This window comes from Nyctereutes procyonoides, unplaced genomic scaffold (assembly GCF_905146905.1).
Source record: "Nyctereutes procyonoides isolate TBG_1078 unplaced genomic scaffold, NYPRO_anot_genome, whole genome shotgun sequence".
Taxonomy (NCBI): Eukaryota; Metazoa; Chordata; class Mammalia; order Carnivora; family Canidae; genus Nyctereutes; species Nyctereutes procyonoides.
Genome location: NW_026575082.1, coordinates 15,191,490 through 15,214,816, shown reverse-complemented (window position 1 = coordinate 15,214,816; position 23,327 = coordinate 15,191,490). Strand labels below are relative to the sequence as shown.

The 23,327-nt window shown below is 38.1% G+C and overlaps 1 non-coding gene across 1 annotated transcript; it reads left to right on the top strand.

Annotated features, from left to right (window-relative positions):
- The first annotated feature begins 497 nt into the window (after nt 1–497).
- On the top strand, nt 498–602 carry LOC129514664 (U6 spliceosomal RNA). Its single transcript, XR_008665477.1, has one exon. It is a non-coding gene; the product is annotated as a U6 spliceosomal RNA (small nuclear RNA).
- The last annotated feature ends 22,725 nt before the right edge of the window (nt 603–23,327 follow it).

Here is a 23,327-nt window from a genome sequence, read left to right as displayed (position 1 = left end):
ATGTAGGTTCTATTTATATGTCTATATATGTGTGAATTTGTATGTGGGGGGTGTGCATGTATAAATCCCTACATATATATTTCCTAGGCTACCTGATAAAGGGACCTAGAAACAATGACCCATCAGTAGTACTGAGCATACCTAGTACCCAAATTTTAGTTTTTAAAGACTATTTCCACTAAAAGAGCAGGGAATTTTGCAGAGAAGTCTAGGATATCCTGTTGCATCATAAAGAAAGGAAGAGCTAAAGTAATGCTAGTGACATATCAAAAGAACACAGGCCAATTTGAAAGGGATCTCACTGGCCAAATTTTGAACAATTTGAACGTTAAAATAAATACTGATGGAAATGGCTTATATCCCATTGAATAAAATAAAAATCTATTCGTTTATTTGGTATAAATAAATAAGAGTACATACATTGATGGGGAAGAAGGGGCAAGTTCTTCCTTGCAGTAGATCTCATAAATATAGAAGGATGTTTAAACTAGTAGGCAGTGCCCACTTTGGCAGCACATATACTAAAATTGGAACAATAGAGAAGATTAGCATGCCCCTTGCGCAAAGATGACATGCAAATTCGTGAAGCATTTCATATTTTTGAAATTAGTAAAATGTGACCAAAGATTGAAATAATATAGTAGAAGTGAGAACCAGGAGGATGAGACAGATTGACCAGGGTTGGATATACGCAACTAACAGATCTACCAACAAACACTAGAACTCAGACTGTGTATAAGTGGACCAAGTAGCCAAGAAGACCATACGTCACAAAATACTAATATTAGTATTAGTAAAATATATAGAAAAAAGCATAATATAGAACATGCTTTGTCATTGAATATACTTTTAATTTTCTGATTTTTCTGAATCTATTATAAAATTAGTAGTTTCCAACCCTTGTTTTATCATTCATTTGTATCAGTAAAAAAAAAAAAAAAAAGGAAATGTAAAAAAACCTAGTAGGCAAAAATTTGATGAAAAGCAGTGTATTTGAGTAAGTCTCAAAATATCTCCCTCTCAGACTGCTTATTAATTTCAAAGGAAAAAATCGTATAAAACTTGACAGATACCACCTTAACCATGTGAAAGAACCCAATTGTGCAACTCTGATATGATACCTTGAGAAGGATACAACACACTCTTTGGTAGTCCTACTAAAAACACATCACATCAATCTCATGATAAAGAAACACCAGACAAACTCAAAACAGAGAAATATTCTACAAAATAACTCGTCAGTGCTATTTAGAAATATCAAGGGCAGAAGAGATAAGGAAAGAATAAGGAACTGCATGCAATGAAATGCATGATCTTGTCCTTCATAGGGGGAAACAGGAACTAGCTATAAAGGACTTTATTGGGGGCAGTTGATGAGATTTAATAAGGAATATAGATTAGATTATAGCACTATTGTATTTCCTTTTATCATTGTATTGCGGTTACATAAGAGAATGTCTTTGCTCCTAGGAAAAAACATACTTTTTTATGGGTAAGTAGCTACATCTCCAATTTGCTCTCAGGTGGTTTGGAACGTGGTATGTTTACATAAATATATGGGTCAGGGACACCTGGGTGGCTCAGTGGTTGAGCGTCTGCCTTTGGCTCAAGGCATGATCCTGGAGTCGCAGGATCGAGTCCCACATCGGGCTCCCTGCATGCCTGTGTCTCTGCCTCTCTCTTTCTCTCCCTCTGTCTCTCATGAATAAATAAGTAAAAATCTTTTTTAAAAAAATATGGGTCAAACATATATGCAGCCAATAATCTGTATTTGTGAATTTACATACTCATTAAATTTATTTGTAACCCTAATATCAATTTTTTTTAGTTTTTTTTTTAATTTATTTATGATAGTCACAGAGAGAGAGAGAGAGAGGCAGAGACACAGGCAGAGGGAGAAGCAGGCTCCATGCACCGGGAGCCCGACGTGGGATTCGATCCCGGGTCTCCAGGATCGCGCCCTGGGCCAAAGGCAGGCGCCAAACCGCTGCGCCACCCAGGGATCCCCCTGTAACCCTAATATCAATACAGTGCTTTAGCAATCATTCACAGACAGAGGCAAAGCAGCAAAGAATTTGAATCTCTTGACTTGCATGTTCCCAGCTTGTGCAGAAAACAGACACACTTGGCCTTCTTTCAGCTCTCATCTTATAAATAAGTATCCTTCTTATGGTCTCTTTAGTGATATGTTTTTTGCATTTTTGTATTTTTTTAGTGATTTTGATATTTAAAATGACCCTCCATTGCAGAGCAGAAGTCCTGTCTAGTGTGTTCCTCAGCTCAAGAAAGCTGTAATGTGCCTTTCAGAAAAATACATGCATTAAATAAGCTTCTTTCAGGCATGAGTGAATGTGCTGTTGGTCAGAGGTTCAGTATTAATGAATCAACATTGTCCATTGTATTGATTATCTTGCTAACAAATCAAATGTTTTAAATAATATCATTTATTATTTATATATGAAATAAGTTGCCTTTAAACAGAAACACACATAAAGTCAAATAACGATCATTTGATTAAAAAAGAAAAAAAAAAAAAAAGCTTGTGACCCAGGACTCATAGGAACCTAATCCCATATTTCCCCTAGAAGTGATAGTTCCAGATTCACTCACTCAGTGTTCATAGTGGCGTTAGAGGACATGACTAATACAAAAAATGGCAATTCACTATACATAAATGATAGCTAGATTAAATATAGATACATAATTGGCTATATATCTACACATAGACATAGAACAAATAGAACAAAAAGTCACAGTTGTTGCTGAATCTGAGGTAAAGGTATATGGCAATCTCTATTATATTCATGCAACTTTTCTGCCAGTGTAAAATGTTATCAAAATAAAAATTTGCCAAAATGTATAACAGATGCATTATTACAAGATGCTCTCCCTACAAGACACACCAATTGGATTCTCTCTGCCTAGAAATCTGAAATCATATGGGAATACAGTCGTCTGTGTGATATTTCTGGACAATTAGAGTGAAAAAGAAAGAGACAGAGAGACTGATTTAATAAAAACCAGGCATTAGTAAAATTCTGTTGTTCATGCAGAAAAGATGAAGTAATCAAAATACACAAAAGAGAAGCAATGTTTTTTTGTTTTTTGTTTTTGTTTTTGTTTTTGTTTTTTTAGGTGGCTATTGGGGCTCATGGAATGTGCAGTCTGAAGAAGACATAGTAAGTAGCAGCATTGGAAATGGCAGTGGCCTTCTAGAGACTGGTTCTGTTGAGGGCCTACAAAAAAAAAAAAAAAAAAAAGTGGTGGTGGTTGGGAGACAAAGTCACAGGGAAAAAAAGGTCCAGGTCCTCAGAAAATGATGACAGGCAGTTGGAGGTTCTCTTTAAAGTACACATAAAATTAGCTTTTCCCTATTGAAGTAAACTGGCTTAGATTAGAGAAGTTCTATTTTGCCAAAAGGAGCTCTCTTCACTCATTCCTCCTTTCATTTCTGGGTGGCGACCATTAAAGCACTGATCACAAATAGTCTGCGGATTTTACTTTTAATTAAAATATGTCCCTTATATTATGGAGCCATTAGCTCCTGACATTAGATTGTACCACTCATTTCTAATATTAATGGATCTGGGCTCTCAGCACTTTGAGTTATAATTTTAACATTAAGACTCATCTTTTTCAAAATTAAATACCTATCCTTAAAAAACTTAGTTAACACACATATATAGTTTCTATAATGCCGAACATCTGATTTAAAAAAAAAAACTAATACTGTTGTTGTTTTCAATGTTTTTATTCATTGTTTTCACTTTAACTGATTATTTTAATAGATATAGCTCAGATAATTTCACACATATTGATTTTCCCAACCAAGCCTTGGAGAAAAAAATCATAAAAAATAATAAAAAATTAATAAAGTAAGTCATTCAACTTAACTATTTAAATGAAAAGATAACGATTTTCTTGAGACCATTGTATTAATATTGCAATTGAATGAAAGGCACAAGACTTAGGACTCTATTCTGCTCAACAAGTGTTTATCAACACTTACTATGTACTGGAAGGCCCCGGTCTTCAAGGAGCTCCCACAACATACACACATATACACATAATCAATCACATTGATCACAATTGTGATCAATTATATCCTAGCTAGCAGAGGTTGTAAAGAATACTGGGGAAAAGATTATTTAATGATCACCTATAATACACTAGCCTACGACACTTCATCTTTATAAAATCTCATGATGTCCTATTTTACAGATATGCTTTGAGGTTCAAAGAACTGAAATCATCTGCTCATGGTAAACAGAACTGAAATTCAAACCTCTCCCTACTTCTAATAGCTGTTTATATCTCTGTTTTATTATTTTTTAAAAAATATGCCATTGAAGTACAGATAAAGGAGTACTTCATTCTACCTTGATGACTTAAAGAAGGTTTTCAAAAAGAAGTGGCATGAATTCTGTCCTTAAAAAATATTATAATGATCGGGCTCCTGGAAAGCTAAACCACTATGGGATATTAGATCTGCATTCCTGAGGAAGAATCAACCTGCCAGTGTGGATCTGGTGGACTGTGGATAATTTGAAGTTGATTTGGAGGCTTCTAGCTCTAGAGATGTCATTCATTAAAGTAGGAACCACAAAATGAGAGCAAGTTTGTAGCAAGATAATTCACTGAAGTGAGTAACTCACAACCAATTATTATATTGACACATTGTCCTTACCTGACTTTAAGGGTAAGAAAGGTAATAATTGGGCACAAGAAGGAAATAAGAAAATTATGCTTTTATAAACTGAAATATGTGTAAGCCCTTGGGATTATCTGAAAGCTCTATAAGGAAATGCTTTATATGTATAAGTGGAAAAAATATTTTTCAACAACACAATTTTTTTTTAGCCAAAATTGCCTAGTTTTTGTTTGTTCTTTTTTTCCTACTGCATGCTGGGAAAACTGTCAGCAATTAATTGTCTTTTGAAGTTGCAGTCTTTTTGAACTGCAAGAAAATATAATGCAAAACATTTTGAGCCAAATAACACATTAATGTGACCCTAGATTTCAAACCCATGATTATTTAAGATGCCTGAAGTTATCCCACTCGGGTGTTTAAATTCTTCTAGATGCTCCCAAAATAATTCCTTCTGACCCCACGTTAATTGTCAATCTTCAGAGTCTGGCTTTTGCCAAAGAGAGCTAGGGGTCACAGGGAAACAGAGACTCCCAATACGGATTAACACACTAGAGTCTGTTAAACTGGGATCCAATTTCCCAGGTGTCTTCCCACTTCCTGTTGCTCTGACAACCTCCCTTTTGATTAGGGTGGAAGCAAGGGGGAGAAAGTTAAAAACAACAACAACAACATGAAACTTACTAAGGCAAAAATAGTATAAGATTACCATTCTAAGTCAGTCTCATATTTTATTCATAGTGTCATTTTTTAACCTAGAGAAGGAACAAGTGGTGTTTGGTAGTGGGGGAGATGCTACTGCCTTCCCCCTAAAGAGTAATCTTACGTGATTAGGTGAAGAAACCTAACTATCTCTATTCTGTCTTCCTGAAACCTCTATAGCCTTTTGAAGTAATAAATTCTGTGGCTTTTCTGTCCACAATGTAAAGCAGTACTTTCTTGTCATTCTCTGAAATTTACTCTTCTGGGTTTCAAGAGATGCCTCTTAGATTTAATATTCCAGGAACTATGAAAGCCTGCATTCACCTGACACTTGGACTTCAGTTATATCATCATATGAACTTTCAACCTACATCTATTCAGGTTTGACTCTTAATTATTTTGCTTTCAGTAATGACTCTACCACTTACCAGGTATGTGACCTTGGGCTAGCTGCAATGATCTGTCTGTGTCCCAGTTCCTTCATCTTTAAATACATCTTAATAGTATCTATCTTGGGGTTGTTACAAAAATTAAATTATTCAATGGTGAGAGAGACTTTGGATTAATGCCTTATTTCTATGATAAGTTTTCAATAATTCTGAACTATTATTTTCATCGTGGACAAAGGCAATGTCTAGATTTTATTGTCTGAAGTTAATGATGCCTAACTCTAGGGTGAAAAAATAGAAGAATTGGGAAGAAATGTGAAAAGAGTGAACTTGAAATTATATCTAACTAATAATAATAATAATAATAATAATATCATTTTATACCTATATAGTACTTACCATTTATCAGGCACTATTTAAAAAGTCTTACATATACCAAGTCATTTGGCTTTGTAACTCCATAACGGAGCTGGAATTACCCCAGGAGGTCTATGGATAGATTTAACATCCTTAACTATCATGTTATATTGTGTCTCATCATGGTCACTGAATAAATGTTAGTTATTACTTCATTAGGCTTATTACAAATGCTGCTACTTCTGCTGTTGTTGACCATCATCTTCTAGAAAAACCCAGCTCAGAATGACAACAGTTGAGAAAATGATGCAGAATATATCCTCCAAGAGCATCATGAGCATTGAAAGAACAGGAAGCCAGGTCTCTCTGAAGAGAGTTCCTGATGTTGGGAGGATGAGTTACAGGTAGGAAATCTAGCCAACTTTAGCTCTGACTTTGACTGGGCTTATATATTCACACACTCGCTAGCAAAACAGTCATGAGAATCCTAACTTTACAGTAAATGGCTCTGAACCCTCCAGTAAAACGAATAAGATGCAAAGAATATACAGATCAGAGCAGCTGAGTGGTCCAATTAGAAACATCAGTGGGGTGATTAGACCCCCAAATAAGGTGTAAACTATTTTAAAGGTAATGCATGAAAAGTACTAGTTAAGTCGGGTAAAGGGTGGTATACTGTAGAGGTTGGCAAACCTCAGCCTGATGCCTATTTTTATACAGTTCTAGGAGCTAAGAATGATCTTTACTTTTCTGAATGGCTTAAAAAAAAAGGAGGTATATAAGGATATGTTTTATAGCACATGAAAATGATTCGAAATTCAAATTTCAGTTTCCATAAATAATATTTTATTGGAACACAGCCAACCCATTTGTTTATGTATTGTCTACATCTGCTTTCTCACTACAAAAGCAGAACAGAATTGTCCCCACAGAGACCATATGGCCCACGGTCTAAATGTTTCCTATCTGGCTCTTTACAGAAAAAAAAAAAAAAACAAAAAAAAAACTGTCAACCGCTGGCATAGTGCAATGGAAAATAACTTAGTTTCTGCCAAAAAATATTTCTGTTACCTTGGGTTTCCTCACCAAAAAATGAGAGAATTTCATAGGTCTAGTGGTTGTCAAGCTAACCTCTCAGGGAAGCTGGAGTTGGCTAAGGAGCCATTGTTGAAAGTAGAAGAAAGAAGTTAATAGGAAAGACTTTTGCCCTTCTTATGATCACCCTTCTTCAACCAGAACCAGGACTCTTGGATCTGATTTTCTAAAGAACATTTCTAACAAACAAACAGCAGTGCCAAGAATAAAAACCAGAGCTGACCACTCCTGAAAGGGCCTTTCAGGTTGTAGGTAGGCCTCATTCTGCCTTCGAGCTTTCCTGTCTTGTCCCCATGCCCATAACAGGGGCAACCCTCTGGGTTTTCAGTCAGCAAGGCCTATCCTAGATCAGACCAGGCAGGTTCACGCTCTCTTACTGTAAAATCTATATGTTTATTAGGTGAAATTTTTAAGCCTTTTCAGCCACAGCTTTGGTTCTATATACTAATGGTAGAACCTTGTGCCTTGAAAATACTGAGAATAAGCCATTGTTTAGGTTACCCCAGGCTTTAACATTTCCACATGCATCAGTAAGAAAGAGCGGGTAGTCCCTTGAATAGAATGAAAGAGAAGGAAAGGAGAGTAAAACACTGAAGTAGCCTCTGAAGTTCAATCTTTTTATGCCAAAAAGGATATGCTACCTCAGAAATGGAAGATTCCATCAACAAAGTTGGTCAGGGCAGAGAAATGCGTGCATGATACTGAATAACCATTTACTACCCCCTCCTCATTGTTTTTCAACTTTGCATTGATCTTTTGATAGAACCATCAGATGACTGGCTGTTTGCTTCAATGATACAACAGACTTCCATTAATCCCCTCTGTTTCCAGAGGTTATTAAAGAATGGAGCATCTTCTGGCTCTGTGTAGATGAGTATCCTCTTATTGGGTGATAAGCGATACCGAGATACATTTTCTTTCTCCTCTTAGTGATCTTGCATTTAGGAACTCTGGTTATGTTATTTCCACAGACTTATTTTCACATAGAGATGGGGAAAATGCAACTTTATGGTTCAAAGAGAAACGCTTAACATGCCTTATAAAAAATGTATAGGACTTCTCCAACATCAAATAACTCTTCGAATACTACAGTGTGGTAGGCTAAGTGTAAATGAAATAGAAACATGCTCCAAACATACCTGAATTTAAAAATTAAAAGAGAAAAAGACTCCAGGCAAAATGTACCATGATCTTGAAAAGCCCTACTCATTCAGAAAGTTATTAGAAACATTTTGCTAAACACACCACAACTAGGACTTCTTGTCCCTTTGGAAATGTTCAGTGGGGTGAGGGGGGGGGAGTCTGAATGTGAAGATAACACACAATATTCTTGATGCCATGGTTTTAAATTGAAATAGTCTGTTATGCTTCCTTTCTGATGCTCCCATGTGCTCTTGCTCTGAGCTGTTAAACTCTGGCCATGGCAGAAGCAGCTGCATTGCACTGGGGTGTGAAATTATCCTTAAGCATATTTGGTGGAAGAGTTAAGTTTATTCATTGTCATCACAAAAGTAATTGCAAGAACAGTGAAGCAAATGAACAGGCCTGGTATTGTTTGGACAAAATAAGATTTCTTTGTTTCTCTCTTCGTAAATATATATTCTGTAACAATATTTATAATAAAGTTCTTTATTAAAATTTTTATCAGAGAGTAGAGCATTAAGAGAATATAGGATATTCTTTCTTTTTTAAGATTTTATTTATTTATTTATTTATTTATTTATTTATTTATTTATTTGATAGAGAGAGAGAACGGGGGGATGGGGCAGAGAAAGAGGGAGAGTCTTACACAGACTCCCTGCTGAGTGAGGAGATGCAAGGCTCAATCTCACAACCCTGAGATCATGATCTGAACCGAAATCAAGAGTCAGATGCTTCACCAAGGGAGCCACCCAGGCGCCCCTAGAATATTTTTTCAATTTCACTTTCTCTCTTCCTCCATCTCCCATCCCTTATTTCTAAAAATTGACCAAAGTGCTCCCATCCCACAAGGCTATTCAGAGATACCTCTTTTAAGCATTCTTCGGAGAACAGCATTATAGTCATTTGAATTGTGGCATAATTTAAAAGCAAGTGGAAGTCAGCATGTAGATTGTAACAAATGGTTATGGAAGTACCACCAGCATAATTCCACCAAGAGGCAAAATTCAGTGGTCCACTGACAGTACAAGTGTGGGGTTGGCCAGGAGTTTAATATGGAAATTAGAACAATGGATTAGCCTCTTGAATGAAAATTTTCCTTATCTACAAAGCAAGAATAACTACATAGAAGTGAACTGATTCCTCTCAGAGAATTGGAAAGCCTTTTCTTCCCCCTTAGTGAGAGTTTCGTATTTAACAGCATGCTTAAAAAGCACAAGTAGGAGGAAGCCAAGACTGAAGGGAAGGCACCTTCATTCTGACCCAATTTCAGGTTCCTGGTTTTCTTTTCTCACCTATGATAATTATAACTGCCCTGGTCCTCTTGATCTTAACCTGCTTTTATTTTGTGTTACATTTTTGTCTTGACATCTTTATTTAAATATATGTAAATATATGTAATGTGACTATTTCAAATTTCTGTGAAAAGATTCTATGCAGCCAACCACTTCCCTTCCCCCCCACACACATACACATCACACAACAGCCCAGAGTTAGAAATATTATTACTCCCATTTTGGAGGAAAGAGACCTTGCAAGGTTAACCAACTTGCTTAAGTGGCCCAAACACTGTCAGAACCAGGTCTGACTTCAAAGCCCGTATAAGTTCTTGAGGATATATGAGGGGCTTCAGAATTCTCTACGATACTGTTAACTTTTTTAAATAATAAAAATGTGGTGGAGAATGTGCATTCTCCATACACATCCAATAAATTTATATATGGCATGTCACAGATCACCTGGATGAAAAAGTTAAAATGAAGCACTGCCATAGTTTTAGTATCCACATCACAGTCCTTTACAACTCACTCTTTGTGTAGTAGCCAGACTTTTAAAAAATAACAATCCTAAAAAAAAAAAAAAAAAATCCTCCAATCATTTCCTACTACCATTCAAAGAAAATCGAAACTCCTTGCCTCACTTCATGACACTCCATATGATCTACTTTTCCAGCCTGGTCTTTTACCTCTTCCAGTCCACTCCCTCTCAGTAAGCTCCTAGAGGGGAAGTCCCTCTTTTGGATATTTTTCTCCTGTAACTGTAACAGCACTTCAAAAGACAGGACAGAACAAAACAAATGCTTTTGAATGAATGAATGCTTACACTGGTAATAGAAAATACAATTCTAATTGTTGCGAGCTTTGGAAAAGGAAAAAAAAAACACAACAAAAAACAGGTAGACCTAATAAGTAAATGATGTAATAAATCATGAAAAGGCCCAATCATAGCATATTATACTAACTGAATGAACACTTTTCAGGAGTTTAAATTTAAAAGGGTGAAAAATGTGGATCTTCCCACACAGTCACAGTGGTATGACATGTTGAAGAAAGATCCTGCCATAGTCACAATGCAAATACTGCTTTAATTTCTTCAAAATAGCATCATTAGTCACATTAAGTTAAAGTTGTTAATTTCAATTTGTTTTTATATTTTCATTTGAGTTCAACTTGAATTCAAATTACAATTTTACAGTATTATACACATATGTACTTATTTACAAGTTACATAATTGATGTATGCATTTATATATTAATATATACATTCTGTTAAAAAAACAGCAGGCCCAATATAGAGTCAACTGTGCTAAGCCCCAGGTCAGCAAATCAAGACTTAATACCTTACCTAAAAGCAGTTCCAACCCCTCTCAGGAATGTAATCTTAACAGGTTACTCAGGAGTTTCCTGGTCAGCACTAGTGAGGTAACCTGCCCGACAGACCCTTGATTATCCTCTAAAGGAAGATGACCTTGCCTGAAACAACCCACTCTTTTTTTTTCCTCCTTCCTATAAAAGTCTTCCATTTTGTACAACTCCTCAGAGCTCCTTTCTATCTGCTAGGTAAGATGCTGCCCAATTCATGAGTCTTTGAATGAAGCCAATTAGATTTTCACATTTATTCAGTTGAATTTTGTTTTCTAACAATATAAATTATAATTTATTTATAAATTATAGATTTATAAGCTACATAAGCATAACGAACTTCTCCTACTTTCTTAAAATATAAGCTAGTATTATTATACAAAAAACTTACATGGGTCCATATATTACTCAGGTCTGGGAAACACTGCTTAATTCCATGCTGTCTCCCACTTCACATCACTAAAATATCCTTTGAAATCTATTGTTTTTTAATTAAGTATTAAATATGAATTATGACTTAAAAATACAGCATATAAATTGTTGAAAAGAAGGACTTTAGTGTGTCTCAAAGAGTTTATCAAAGAGTTTATATTATCCTTCAAAAGCAATTTATGGTAAACATTCCAGGAGGGAGAAAGTTTGCACAATGGTTTAAATCAGTGGTTCTCAAAGCATGGTCACAGGACTAGCAGAAGTAGCATCTCCTGAGAACTTGCCAGAAATGCACATCCTCAGCCTCTGCCCCAGACCTACTGCACCCAAAAACTTACGGGTGGGACCCACCCAAGTGTGTCCTAATAAGTCTCCACCCATCGTGATTCGGATGCCTCCTAACCTTGACCTCACTCTAGGAGATACTGACTCGGATAATATTAAGAGATTAGCCATACAATGCAGAAAAAGCTTCTCCCTGAAAAGGGCTTCTTTACAATGGCTTTTTATTTTAATTTATAAAACGTGTTTTCCCTTTGATGTGCATCGTACCTTTCTAGTTTTCTTTCTTCTTTCCGTTTTCTTCTTTTTTACCTAGGCGACAAAGGTCAGTGCCAGGCAGTCAAAATACTGTTTGGATAAAAAGGCTGTGTTTACAAGATTCCAAATCAAGCAGTAAACTAGATCATCTAATTCAATTAAACACAAAAGTGAAAAATGAAGCCACTCATTCCACCTGTTTGCCTCTGCTCACAGCATAAGGAGAGAGGAAGCTTCACTTATAATTCCATGTCAGGTAGTCATACTCCACTACAACCATCTCAGAAACCAGGTCTGGAAAGTGCCCCAGAAGCCATGGTGCGGTTCAGGAATTTGTATTTTGAGCCTCATACTTTAGCCACCGTGCTGCCATCATTTTTATTGGTTATGCCCTCGACAACTCTGAAGTCTGTAATTCTCATAGAACAGGCGTCTTTAAAGCCAGGAAGCTTCCAAAGGGAGTGAGTTGTATTAAACTTGCAAATCCATTTCTCTTGAATTAGTCGAGGGGGAGAGGGGGGAATGGAAATGCAGTTTGTCCTCTAGAAAGATCAGAAAAAGGCCAATTATCCCTCTTCAAATTACCATTTAAAATAATAAATTGTTTCCCCACAAATTCCCTCATTGGGCCCTGAGCATGTCTTTGTATTGTTTCAAACAACAACAGAGAGTCTCTTCTCTAAAGGAAGACACCACAGGATGCAACAAGCACTCCAGGAGAACAAAATAACCGGTCGTTCATCTCAGAGGCTGGGTCCTTCAGCGGCAGGGGGCTTGGCAAGGAGGAACGCTTTTCCCACCAGGTCTCCCGACAAAATTATCAGCTGGGAGAGCAAAGTGGCTCCTGTTGTGCGCTGAGTCACAACACAGCTAGAAAACTGAAGCAGCCTCTCCAAGGAAGCTGCTTTTGTTGGGAAGTCTTTGCAGAAGGGGAGGATGTTGAAAAGAAGAAAGGAAAATGAGATCCAAAAGAAAATGCATCCTGGCTTCCCCAGACACACTCATATTGTGTGATATGTGTCCCTCTTCTTGGCTAGAACCTGTTTAACTATAAAAAGGCCCTATGTCCTCGAATCCTAAGGAGAATTTGTGAATACAAGTGCTAGAAAGCAGCCCTCTGACTAATCTTTTCTGGGCTGGCAGCAGTTGGAAGAAGCAGTGCTTACATATTTATTGAAACCGTAGTTAATGCATTTATCTGAGCTAGGATCACTCTTCTCTTTCTCCATCTCCAGGACAAATTATCCAGCAACCATAAATTTATTTCGGGATTCATGAATTCAAAACCTATTATGAGTTCAAAAGGTTTTCTTTGAACCAAAATCTATATAAGAAGTTCAATAATGGTGGAAAACCTATATTCTTTTCTAAGGAAAAAAGTTGCAATGAACAAGATAATTGCTGGCTGTACTTGTAGGGGGTAAGATACAGTTCAAGGTTTCTCTATGAGAAATAAAAACAAAGTAGTCATCCATGTCTTAAAGGGTTGACATGTTCAACACACATTTTCATAGAAAAGAAAAATAGCTGAAATTTCTGACCTTTGATGATTTATATGTAAACTCAAGAAAGAATGTTTTCTAAGAATCTTAAAAGCTGAAAACTTGTTTTTGGTAGTTATTTTAAAGTGACCAAATCAGAGTCATCCTCCAAAAGTAAAAGTGGCATCACTCACAGCATAGAAAAAGCATAGGTTTGCACACCAGGCAAGCTCTAATGATATCTTTGTTGTATGTGTTTGTGTAAGCACCAATATCTCTCTATCTGATTGATTCAGCTAATATTTACTTATTTAAGTGCTTACTATGAGCCATTGCAAGGCTCTTGGCCAACAGAAAGGAACAGCAAAGAGGCCAGTACAGCTGGAGGTGAATGAATGAGTAAGGGGAGCTAAGGCCAGGCCAGGCCACATAGCAGTACCCTGATGCCATCATTCAGCTTTTATTCTTCCCTTGGAGGGATTCCATTAGAGGAGGGCCAGAACCACTGTGCCTGCTCTGAGGGGTGGGGAAACCAGTTAGGAGGCAGTTGCAATCTCTGGGTGAGTGCTAATGTTGTCGTGAATGAGGACGAATGGTCACTGGAGGATATACTTTGAAGATAGAGCCAATATAATGTGCTGATGGATTCAATAATGAGTGTGAGAGAGAAAGAGAAGGGAAAGAGAACTCCAAGATTTTTGGCCTGAGCAAGTAAAAAAATAAAGCAGTCATTAACTGAGCCTGTGAAAGGAGGAGGTTAGAGTGAGGAAAAGATGAAATATCAGGAGCCCAGCTTTGACAGATTAAATTTCAAATGCCTGTTAGATATCTAAGTGGATCTGGCACCTTAAGACATAGGAGAAAGATGTTCAAGGACTAAGTCTAGTGGGACTCCCTCATTAAAGATCAGGACAGGAGAAGATAGGAAAAAAAAGACAGAGAGAGAGAAGGAACAACTGAAGAATATGAAAAAAAAAATAGGAGAGTCTGACTGAGTTTTCGAGAAGCCAAGTGAAGGAAGTTTTTCAAAAAGAGAAAAATGCAGAGCTCCAGGTGGCTCAGTTGCTTAAGTGTCTGACTTCAGCTCAGGTTATGATCTCAGGGTCGTGGGATAGAGCCCCAAGTGGGGCTCTGTACTCAGTAGGGAATCTGCTTGTCCCTCTCTCTTTGCCCCTCCCCTGCTCATGTGCTCACTTGCTCGCTCTCTCCTTCAAATAAATAAAATCTTTCAAAAGAGAAAGAGAGAATAATGCACCGTGTTAAATGCTTCTGACGTCAAGTCAGTGGAGACGGAGAAACAACTACTAGATTTAGCAATGTGAAGACCGTCCAACATTGCTCTGCAAGGGTCAACTCTTGATAAGAGTGCTTTCAGTGAGGTGAGAAAATGATGGCCTGATTGGAATGGTTTCAAGAGAAAAAGACAGAAATTGGGGTCAGCCAAGTGTAGAAAATCCAATTCAAGGAGTTTTGCCATTAAAGGAAACAGTGAGGTGTGCTTGGCTGGCTCAGTTGGTAGAGTATGTGACTCTTGATCTTGGGGTCATGAGTTCAAGCCCCACATTGGACCTTGGGCTTACCATAAGAAGAAGAAGAAGAAGAAGAAGAAGAAGAAGAAGAAGAAGAAGGAAATAGTGAAATGGGGTAAGTAGTAAGAGAGGAATATAGGGTAGAGAGAAGATGTTAAAATTTGTCTTAAGATTGGAGAAATAACATCATGTTGTAGGCTAATGGAAAGTATTCAATAGAGAAGAGAATTACTGATGCAGGGGAGAGAAATGAGAATTGCTGGACAGGTATCTTTGAGCAGCCTTAGCTGGGAACAAGACCAGTTACCTAGAGGATTGGCAGAGAAAGCAGAGTATATAGACACTGTTACGAAGTGAAAATGGGAGAAAAGAGGGGAAGATAAGGCACAGTCATCTAGCAGGTAAAAAAGTGAACGTAGTGAACAAAACACAGCATTGACTACCAGGCAGCATTCAGGGGTCACCCAGGCCCATAATGTTCCCCAGGAATGTCCGACTGCTCGTGTTCTGGGACAGAAAAGGGGACGGGTTAGTGTTAACCAAGGGAGTTGGCCAAACAGGTACAACCAGGTGAGGGCAGAAGGGAGATGAGAGGATATGCAAGAGAGTGATCACAAGGGCAGCTGGGGTGGCTCAGCATTTTAGCAGTGTCTTCAGCCTTGAAGACTTGGGATCAAGTCCTACATCAGGCTCCCTCTGCCTGTGTCTCTGTCTCTGTCTCTGTCTGTCTCTCTCTGTGTTTCTCATGAATAAATAAATAAAATCTTTAAAAAATTATTTAAAAAAAGAGTGATCACAATGAGCATTGAATATAAGCTGGGTAAAGAAGGAAGTGAAGACATGAGATGGGTGAAGGATTGTAGAAAGGGGATTGAAGATGGGAGTAGATACATTAAGGAAGCATAATATATGCATATGAGGTTAAACCTGGATGTTCTTAGGGAGAATACCTGGTCCGGGGATGTCAATGGGAACCAAAGAGGACTCCTCCCTCATCCTCTGATCCAGTGAAGATCTCTTTGAGGGAGAAAACAGCTACTCCTTAAGAGGGTTTCATGGTAAAGCACGAGGGAAGAGCCAGGTTCCCATTAAAACTAGAAGGAAACAATCAGTAGAGATTGAGGATATGGAGGATTTTCAGAGGTCAAATGGGAAAAGGGTTCAGAAAGCAATGATGGGTGCAGAAATGGGGTCAGGGAAGCTGGTGCTTCGAGTCATGTGGCGATTAGATCAAAGGCATGAGAAATGAGCTCAGGTGGCCTGACCTCACTAAATGTGAAGCAGCCATAATGAGAGTAGTCCCTGTGGCCCCCTACCCTTCCACCTGCCTACTGAGGACGTGAGCCTCAGGAAACATGGGAAGGAGAGAAGCATCCGCAGGAGCAGGACAAGTTATGGCGCCTGCCTGATTCCAGAGAGGTGATTTTTATCCCTAAAGGGCATTTGATATACTAATAACAAACCCAGTTCTAGCTAGGGTCTGCACTTGAAAGTAATAAAACACCATTTATTAAAACTTATTCTAAAAATCAAATTTGCCTGAATATGTGAATGATCATTAGTCGAAACTAACTTTGGCTCCAATTAACTTAGATCTACCTGTTTTATAAAAAGGATATCCTATTTCCTACATAATTACATAATTCTTTAGCCCTATCTCTTGCATTTTATGAATTTATTCTTTTCATAGAGCTGTCAGCATGATCTCCTTGATTGGGCATTAGCAATTTATTAATGTGAAGCACAGGGAACACTCAGGCAAAGCACTCATGCCACATTGGCCAAAAAAGATGCAATTTCCTTTGATTTCTTCTCATCTTATTTTCAATCCTCCTTTCTCACTTTCTGGCCCCCTAGTATCCTGAGGGCACGTATTGCCTGCCCTTTACTGTTTAGTCCTGCAGTTTCCTACTCAACCCGTCAAACTCTCTTGCTCCTCAACAGACTAATCTCAGGTGGTAGAAGACATTAAACCATATTAGAGTAATTAGATCTAAGCAATGATTGATTTGAAGGTAAAACTGGGTACTTTCATGAAAAGAGAGAAAATTTATTAATTCAAATACACTTTTAGTAGATAAAAATATTTATGTTTGTGGAGGAACCTGGAAGGCTCAGTCAGCTAAGCTTTGGCTCAGGTCATGATTTCAGGGTCCTGGGATCAAGCCCAGTGTTGGGCTCCATACTAGGTGGGGAGTCTGCTTGAGGATTCTCTCTCACTCTACCACTCCATCACCACCTCTCTCCCTCTCTTTCTCTCTCTCTCTCTCAGATAAATAAATTAATAAACCTTTTTAAAATGTATGTTTTTAAATTGGAGAGACTATGAAGAATGGATACTTAATAACGGCCTTCATCTACTCTAAACTGACACTATTCCTATTTTCATTACTCACTTGCCATATGACCATCCCAGTATACACACACCACACGTACCAAAAATCAGGAGTGTGACATGCCACACGTACTCCAAATCAGGAGTAATGATATGCCATTCCATTCTACAACACCGTTTCCTGTTCTAGAACAACCATCGGCTTCTAGCTTTTCCTTTTCACAGCTACTTTTTATCAGATGAAGAACATTCTTTTTCTTCTTCTTCTTCTTTTTTTTTTTTTAAAGCAAGTGCCATCAAACATTTGGCCGTATTAATCTCCCATCTGTAAAACACACTTTACTTGGATTATCAGCAGGGTATGTGTCCTCCGAATTTGTTTTCTGGGGAATGGGAATTTATTCAAGTAAATTAATTTGCAAACAGATACAGCTATTGCTGGATGAATGGATTTTCTCTTGGCACTTTGAGGTGTAGCTCTGTGGGTATCTGGGCTATTGGCAATCACTGAAGTCCTCAGATTGCCTGCCAGACCCATTCCTATAATGCTGTAAGAAAATGTATGTAACAATTTTGCAGCTCAGAACACAACTTAGCCATCCAGCTTCCTGCTTTACTATTTGAGTATTTAAATGGATTCTGTAAATGTGTCCTCTTGGATTTCTAGATGTGACAATTCATTTGCTTTTTTTAAATTATTTGTTAATATGGTACTTCCACCATTTCCAGGCCTTGCCATAAAACATTCTGAGGGTTCTACTACATGAAAACAGAACGCTCTGAGGTTCAGCAATACACAATAATCCATTTAGAGTTGGTCAATTCTGGAAATTCTTCAAACTCCAGACATTGAGAAAAGACTTTGTTATCATATCCTATTGCTCTGAATGTGATAAAACAGAGAGGCACTAAGTAGGCTTCCCACAAGCAAATAAATGATGTGTCTAAATGAATGGTTGGGGAGGGCCTTGATCTACTGATTGTGAAAACAAATGGATATGAGCCTTAATGTCAGTAATCTCCTTTGTTTATTTGTTTGTTTGCTTGTTTGTTTCTAATTGTACCCTTAGTGTGTAGTAGTAGAAACAAATTTCAACCCAAGGGATTGAGATAATAAGTATGTATTCATCAATCTGTAGAGAGAACTTTGAAAGAGAATGAGATGTTCCAAAATGCTTTCCACCATATGCAAAAATTCTCTTTCATACAATTTTCCATGCATTCAATAATATTATGATTCTATGAACATCGACCAGCTCAGGACACTCAGAAAGGAGGTAAACACTGATCATGTTTAGTCCACAGAGAGATACGACAGTAAAGACCCAGCAAGAACAGTCCTCAGTTTATACCAGGAAGACTGAAAACAAGAATATGGTGCCTGTTTCCTGAAACCAATTTTGCAAGCATCCCTTTTTTGCATTAAGCCTTGGATGCTCACCGTTCTGAGTCTCAGCTGTCACCATCTGTAAAAGGAGGAGGTTAGAAACAAATGAACTTCAAGTTCTATTTTTATGGTTCAGAGCTCCTTTATGATATCTGAGTTTTATTTTAACATTTTGTGAGATGTTCTCTTAAAAGCCCTAAATTAAAATTTAAATGTAGTAACAAATTCCCCAATTATTTTATTTTCCCAAAGTAAATGTGCATGCATCTCAATCAAATATTAAAGATCTACAAAAAGATTCTTTTACTAAAAGAATGCTCTTTCGGTAGGTCTCTCGTAGTTCAGAAAGAGGTCATCTTGATGCAGAGTTCCTGGAGGGGAAGAAAAGAGGCAGACGCCCCTGAGTAATCAGAATAAGTGGAAAGACCATGAGAGCCAAGTTGAATACTGAAAGGCCCACTCACAGCAGAAGGCAAATTTGCTTTCCCCATTAGCAGAAAAACCTGTTAGAGATTTTTCAGGCAGGAGGGAAAGGAATGGTAGGGAAAGGAAATTGTTTTTCCTGGTTTTCCATCTGCAGGACTCCTGTTCACAGGGAAAAAAAAAATCACTGGGAATAAAATGCTAGACTATGCTCCTTCCCTTTTCCTAGTGTAATATTCCTCTATCCTTTAAGAACATGGATGTTCTTGCCCCTTTTTCAAACTTATTAAAAATGAAACCTCAGGGAACGCAGAACTGGGTTGCTAGTTCACCCCTCACAAGGCTAATTCGCAGGTGCCTATAAAGTAGCTGAGTGGCAACAGTGACCGTTCACTATTCTCTTCTGATAGGTTGGTTCCAACATAATATCTTCCAAATGGCCCCTTGTGGGGGAAAAGAAGATGAAGGAGGGTGTAAATCAATATGACCAGCAACTCTTTAATCGTCAGAGCTTCTGCAATACTTAATGTTCCCATCCTCACGGGAGAGCAGCTCTTCAGATTCTTGTTAAAGGAAAAGCTGTAATACACTCCGCGAAATGGATTGATTAGTCAGTAACCAGATGATTTGTCTGTATTTACCTTGCTCATGTTATATTCTTTCCCCAACTGAGATTATTCTTAGGATTCTAAATTATTATTCTTCAATGACTAAGTTTTTAAAAATAAAGTTTTTTGTTGTTTTATAAACTATGCATGAGGCTGCCGTGAGTTAATCTACCAATTTCTGTTTTATTTTTTTTAAAAATCTTCATTTGTGCTTTCTTGTCTTAATCCTCAACACCTTTTGTAAAATGGCTGTTAGAGTCAATCTGGTATAATGTGTACTTACCGAGAGAGAAATTAGCCTCAGTAAGAAGTTACATGTATTTTACATGTTTTTTTCCTCATTTCATGCAGCACACTCAACAGGTAGGTAAGCTGTGCTGTCCAGCTGTGCTGTCCAGTTCAGTAGCCCCTAGTCACATGAAACTATTCTGATTAAATTAATAACAGTTCTGCAGTTGCCCCAGTCACATTGTTTAGTAGCCACATGTGGTTAGTGGCTATGATACTGCACACCACAGATACAGAACGTTTCCATCTTTGCAGAAAGTTCTACTGGATAGTGTGGGTCTATGCAACTTGGGTTTCTATGTACAGTAATGCTTAGAGGGGTTTTTTAACCAAGGCTTCCCAAAAGCCATAAAATATCTTGAAGAAAATTACTAACTTCATTCTCTGCACTACAATTAATATATGATTTATTTTAGAAGTAGTCTTTGTTGTTGAGTAAAGTTGCAATTTGACATCTTTTTTTAAAAAAAAGATTTATTTATTTATTTTAGAAAGAGAAAGAGGGAGAGAGAGCAAGAGCATGAGTGGAGTGGGGGAGGGGGGGAGCTAGAGGGAATCTCAATCAGACTCCCTGCTGAGCATGGAGCCTAATGCAGGGCTTAATCCCAGGGCCTTGAGATCATGACCTGAGCCGAAATCAAGGGTCAGAGGCTCAACCAACGAAGCCACCCAGGTGCCCCACAATTTGCCATCTTATACAATAGCCTTTACTGCCTTTCACAGGGTGAACTGTTTTTTATGTCTGCTGGCTAGTGATTTTTCCTTTAGCCTTTCCTGCTAGCCAACAACTTAGGTCAAATTCTGTCTCGATAGTGGTTTGAGCAATCACTCCAATATTCTACTAATTTTCATTCTAATATCATATTAAAATAATGAGACTATGAAAATGATAATATTTATCCAAAATCCAAAGCTGTGCATGTTTTATAATTGTAATACAACTTGAAAAGCAAGGAAGTTACATGCACCCAAAGTGGTAAACCTTCAGCTCAACTTGATTATTTTCTGCAGGATGGAAATATGTAATTAGGCATGTCCAGGTAGCAAATATTTAGCTCGAGTTGGGTCGTATATGAGTCAAGATAGGACACACTCAGTGGCATAACAGTGTAAGTCTTAATCTAGGGAATCTGGGGGTAACTCTGGGCTCTTTCCATCTCATGACACCACTAACCACTGTGGCTGCATGAAAAAGCTAGAGGGTCTTTCAAGCTCATTTCACTATCCAGGATGCAGTCAGTCCCCTGTCCCCAAACTACATGCAAGGAAACTTGGCGATTGTTTTTCTCACTGCCCATGAAGAGGAAATGTGTGTACTGACATATCACACTGTTCCTGACATAGTCTACCCATACAGAAAATTCCCAGAGATTTTCCTCTTATTTCTTTCTCACTTAGAGAACCCACTCATCCACCTCCCTAAGGGAGAAAACCCATCTCATCATTGCATCCAGCTTAGAGCCCATGATGTCAGAACAATCTGTATCCTCTTCCATATGGTCTAGAGGTGGCTTCTCTAGACGCGGCAATCTTTGGGTTAAAAATGGAAAGTTGAGGCTCTCTACACAGTCTCAGAGCATAAGGTACTGGAGCAAGAACAGAATTCATCCAAAGGAGAAGAATGTGGACGCAGTGATTGCTTTACAATTGGCTTCATAGCAACTTTGACATCCCTCTGGCAGAATCTGTGATGTCTCCGCACCTCAACCAGGGAACAGGAGAGGTTCCTAATGTAGGTAAGCCCTGATTCTGCTTTCTAGGAGGAGCATCCTGAGCCATTGTTATTAGTAGCTTCCGGCTCATCTTCTGGGAGGCTCTTCCTAATTCATTACCCTACTTGGCAACACCTGAAGTATGGGGGAGATGAGGATAGACACATGCCCTACTTGCAGTCTATTTATAGCCTTTGAAGTCTGCCTCCTGTTCACGGATGGTTGGAGGCCCAACAGGTGTTTTAAGTGTTGAACAAAGGTTTTACTAGGAAAGGATAATGGATTCTTTGTCAAAATGATTCAGTCATTAACAGTAGGTTTCTAACCCTTTTGCTTCTACCCAATTCCATGTAACTAGAAACTACAACCAAAATTCTTTCTACATGTGGTTCTCAATACAGCAGTGACCACCCTGAGCTTATACGAGACAGTAAGAGGAAGTGCCATGTCCTTAACCTGATCTTCTCCAAGTCACTTCATTCAGCTAAGTTCAGCTGGATCTTTGTCACTCAAAGCCTTTTAGAACACTTCCAGAGGCAGTAGCTTTTTCCAAAATTCAAGGTCCTGAACCTTGGGAAGCTCTTTTTTGGTGTCTGCCTGCAAATGAAATAGTTCTTTCCCAAATATCTTGCCAGTTCAGCTAATACCCAACAGCACATTTTTCTAGGAATTTCAGGAAGGAGCAGTTTTATTGTAACATTGGAAAGCTAGGGAAATTAAGATCAGAAGGCCACCTCCAACAAAGTTCTACGGCATCTGAAAGTGCCACCAACTGTAAATACCTTCTTGATAGGCTTCTTGATAGGCCTGAGCTGGAGCCTAATCCCGGGATCCATGCTGCCCTCATCCCACGTGCTCATCTCTATGCTAGGACACTCATCCCTTGCTTCAATGTCCACAATGAAGATTACAGATAGATCTTAGTCTTTTCTCAGGAGGTCTGACAAGGCTGCTTAATGCTACAGCTCTGTCTCTCGAGCCAGATTTCTTTGCCTGGGGTCTTCTCTCAGCAGCATCTACCCTGTAAGCTCAGCACCCATCCGAACTTGGTTATTTCTCCTGGTCCTGAGAAGGGACCCCATTCAAGCAGAGCAATGAAATGTCTTTAAAGCAACAGCAGTAGGACACATTGTTAATGGTCAATATTATACAGGTTACAATTTCAGAAATGGATAGTGGAAAAAAGATAAGTTCCCTTTGTTGGTAATACAAAGAAATTGTGACTTCAGCAAAATGAACTATTTTCTTTAAATCCCGTACGCCTTCTGCTAAATTGTGGCTGTTTGGCGTTCACAGCAATACAATCTGTAGAAAGCCTACCACTTTCTGTTACTGTAACAATTGACTTGAAATGTTTGGCAGTTACTTAGCAGTTAAACAACAAACAGTAAAGAGGGCTTATTAACAGAATAGAGTCAGTGATCCAGTCTTTCCAATATTCCAGCCTTTACAGAGGATTGAACAAAAGTAAAATGCATGGTTGGGGGGCGGGGAGGTGTCTATTCTTATAAAAATTATTTTTAAAACATATTAAGCAGTAATATGCCACCAAGGGAACCCCATGCAGTCTTTGCTTCCCCATATGCTGGGGAGATAACAAAATACCCAGTCTTTTTTTT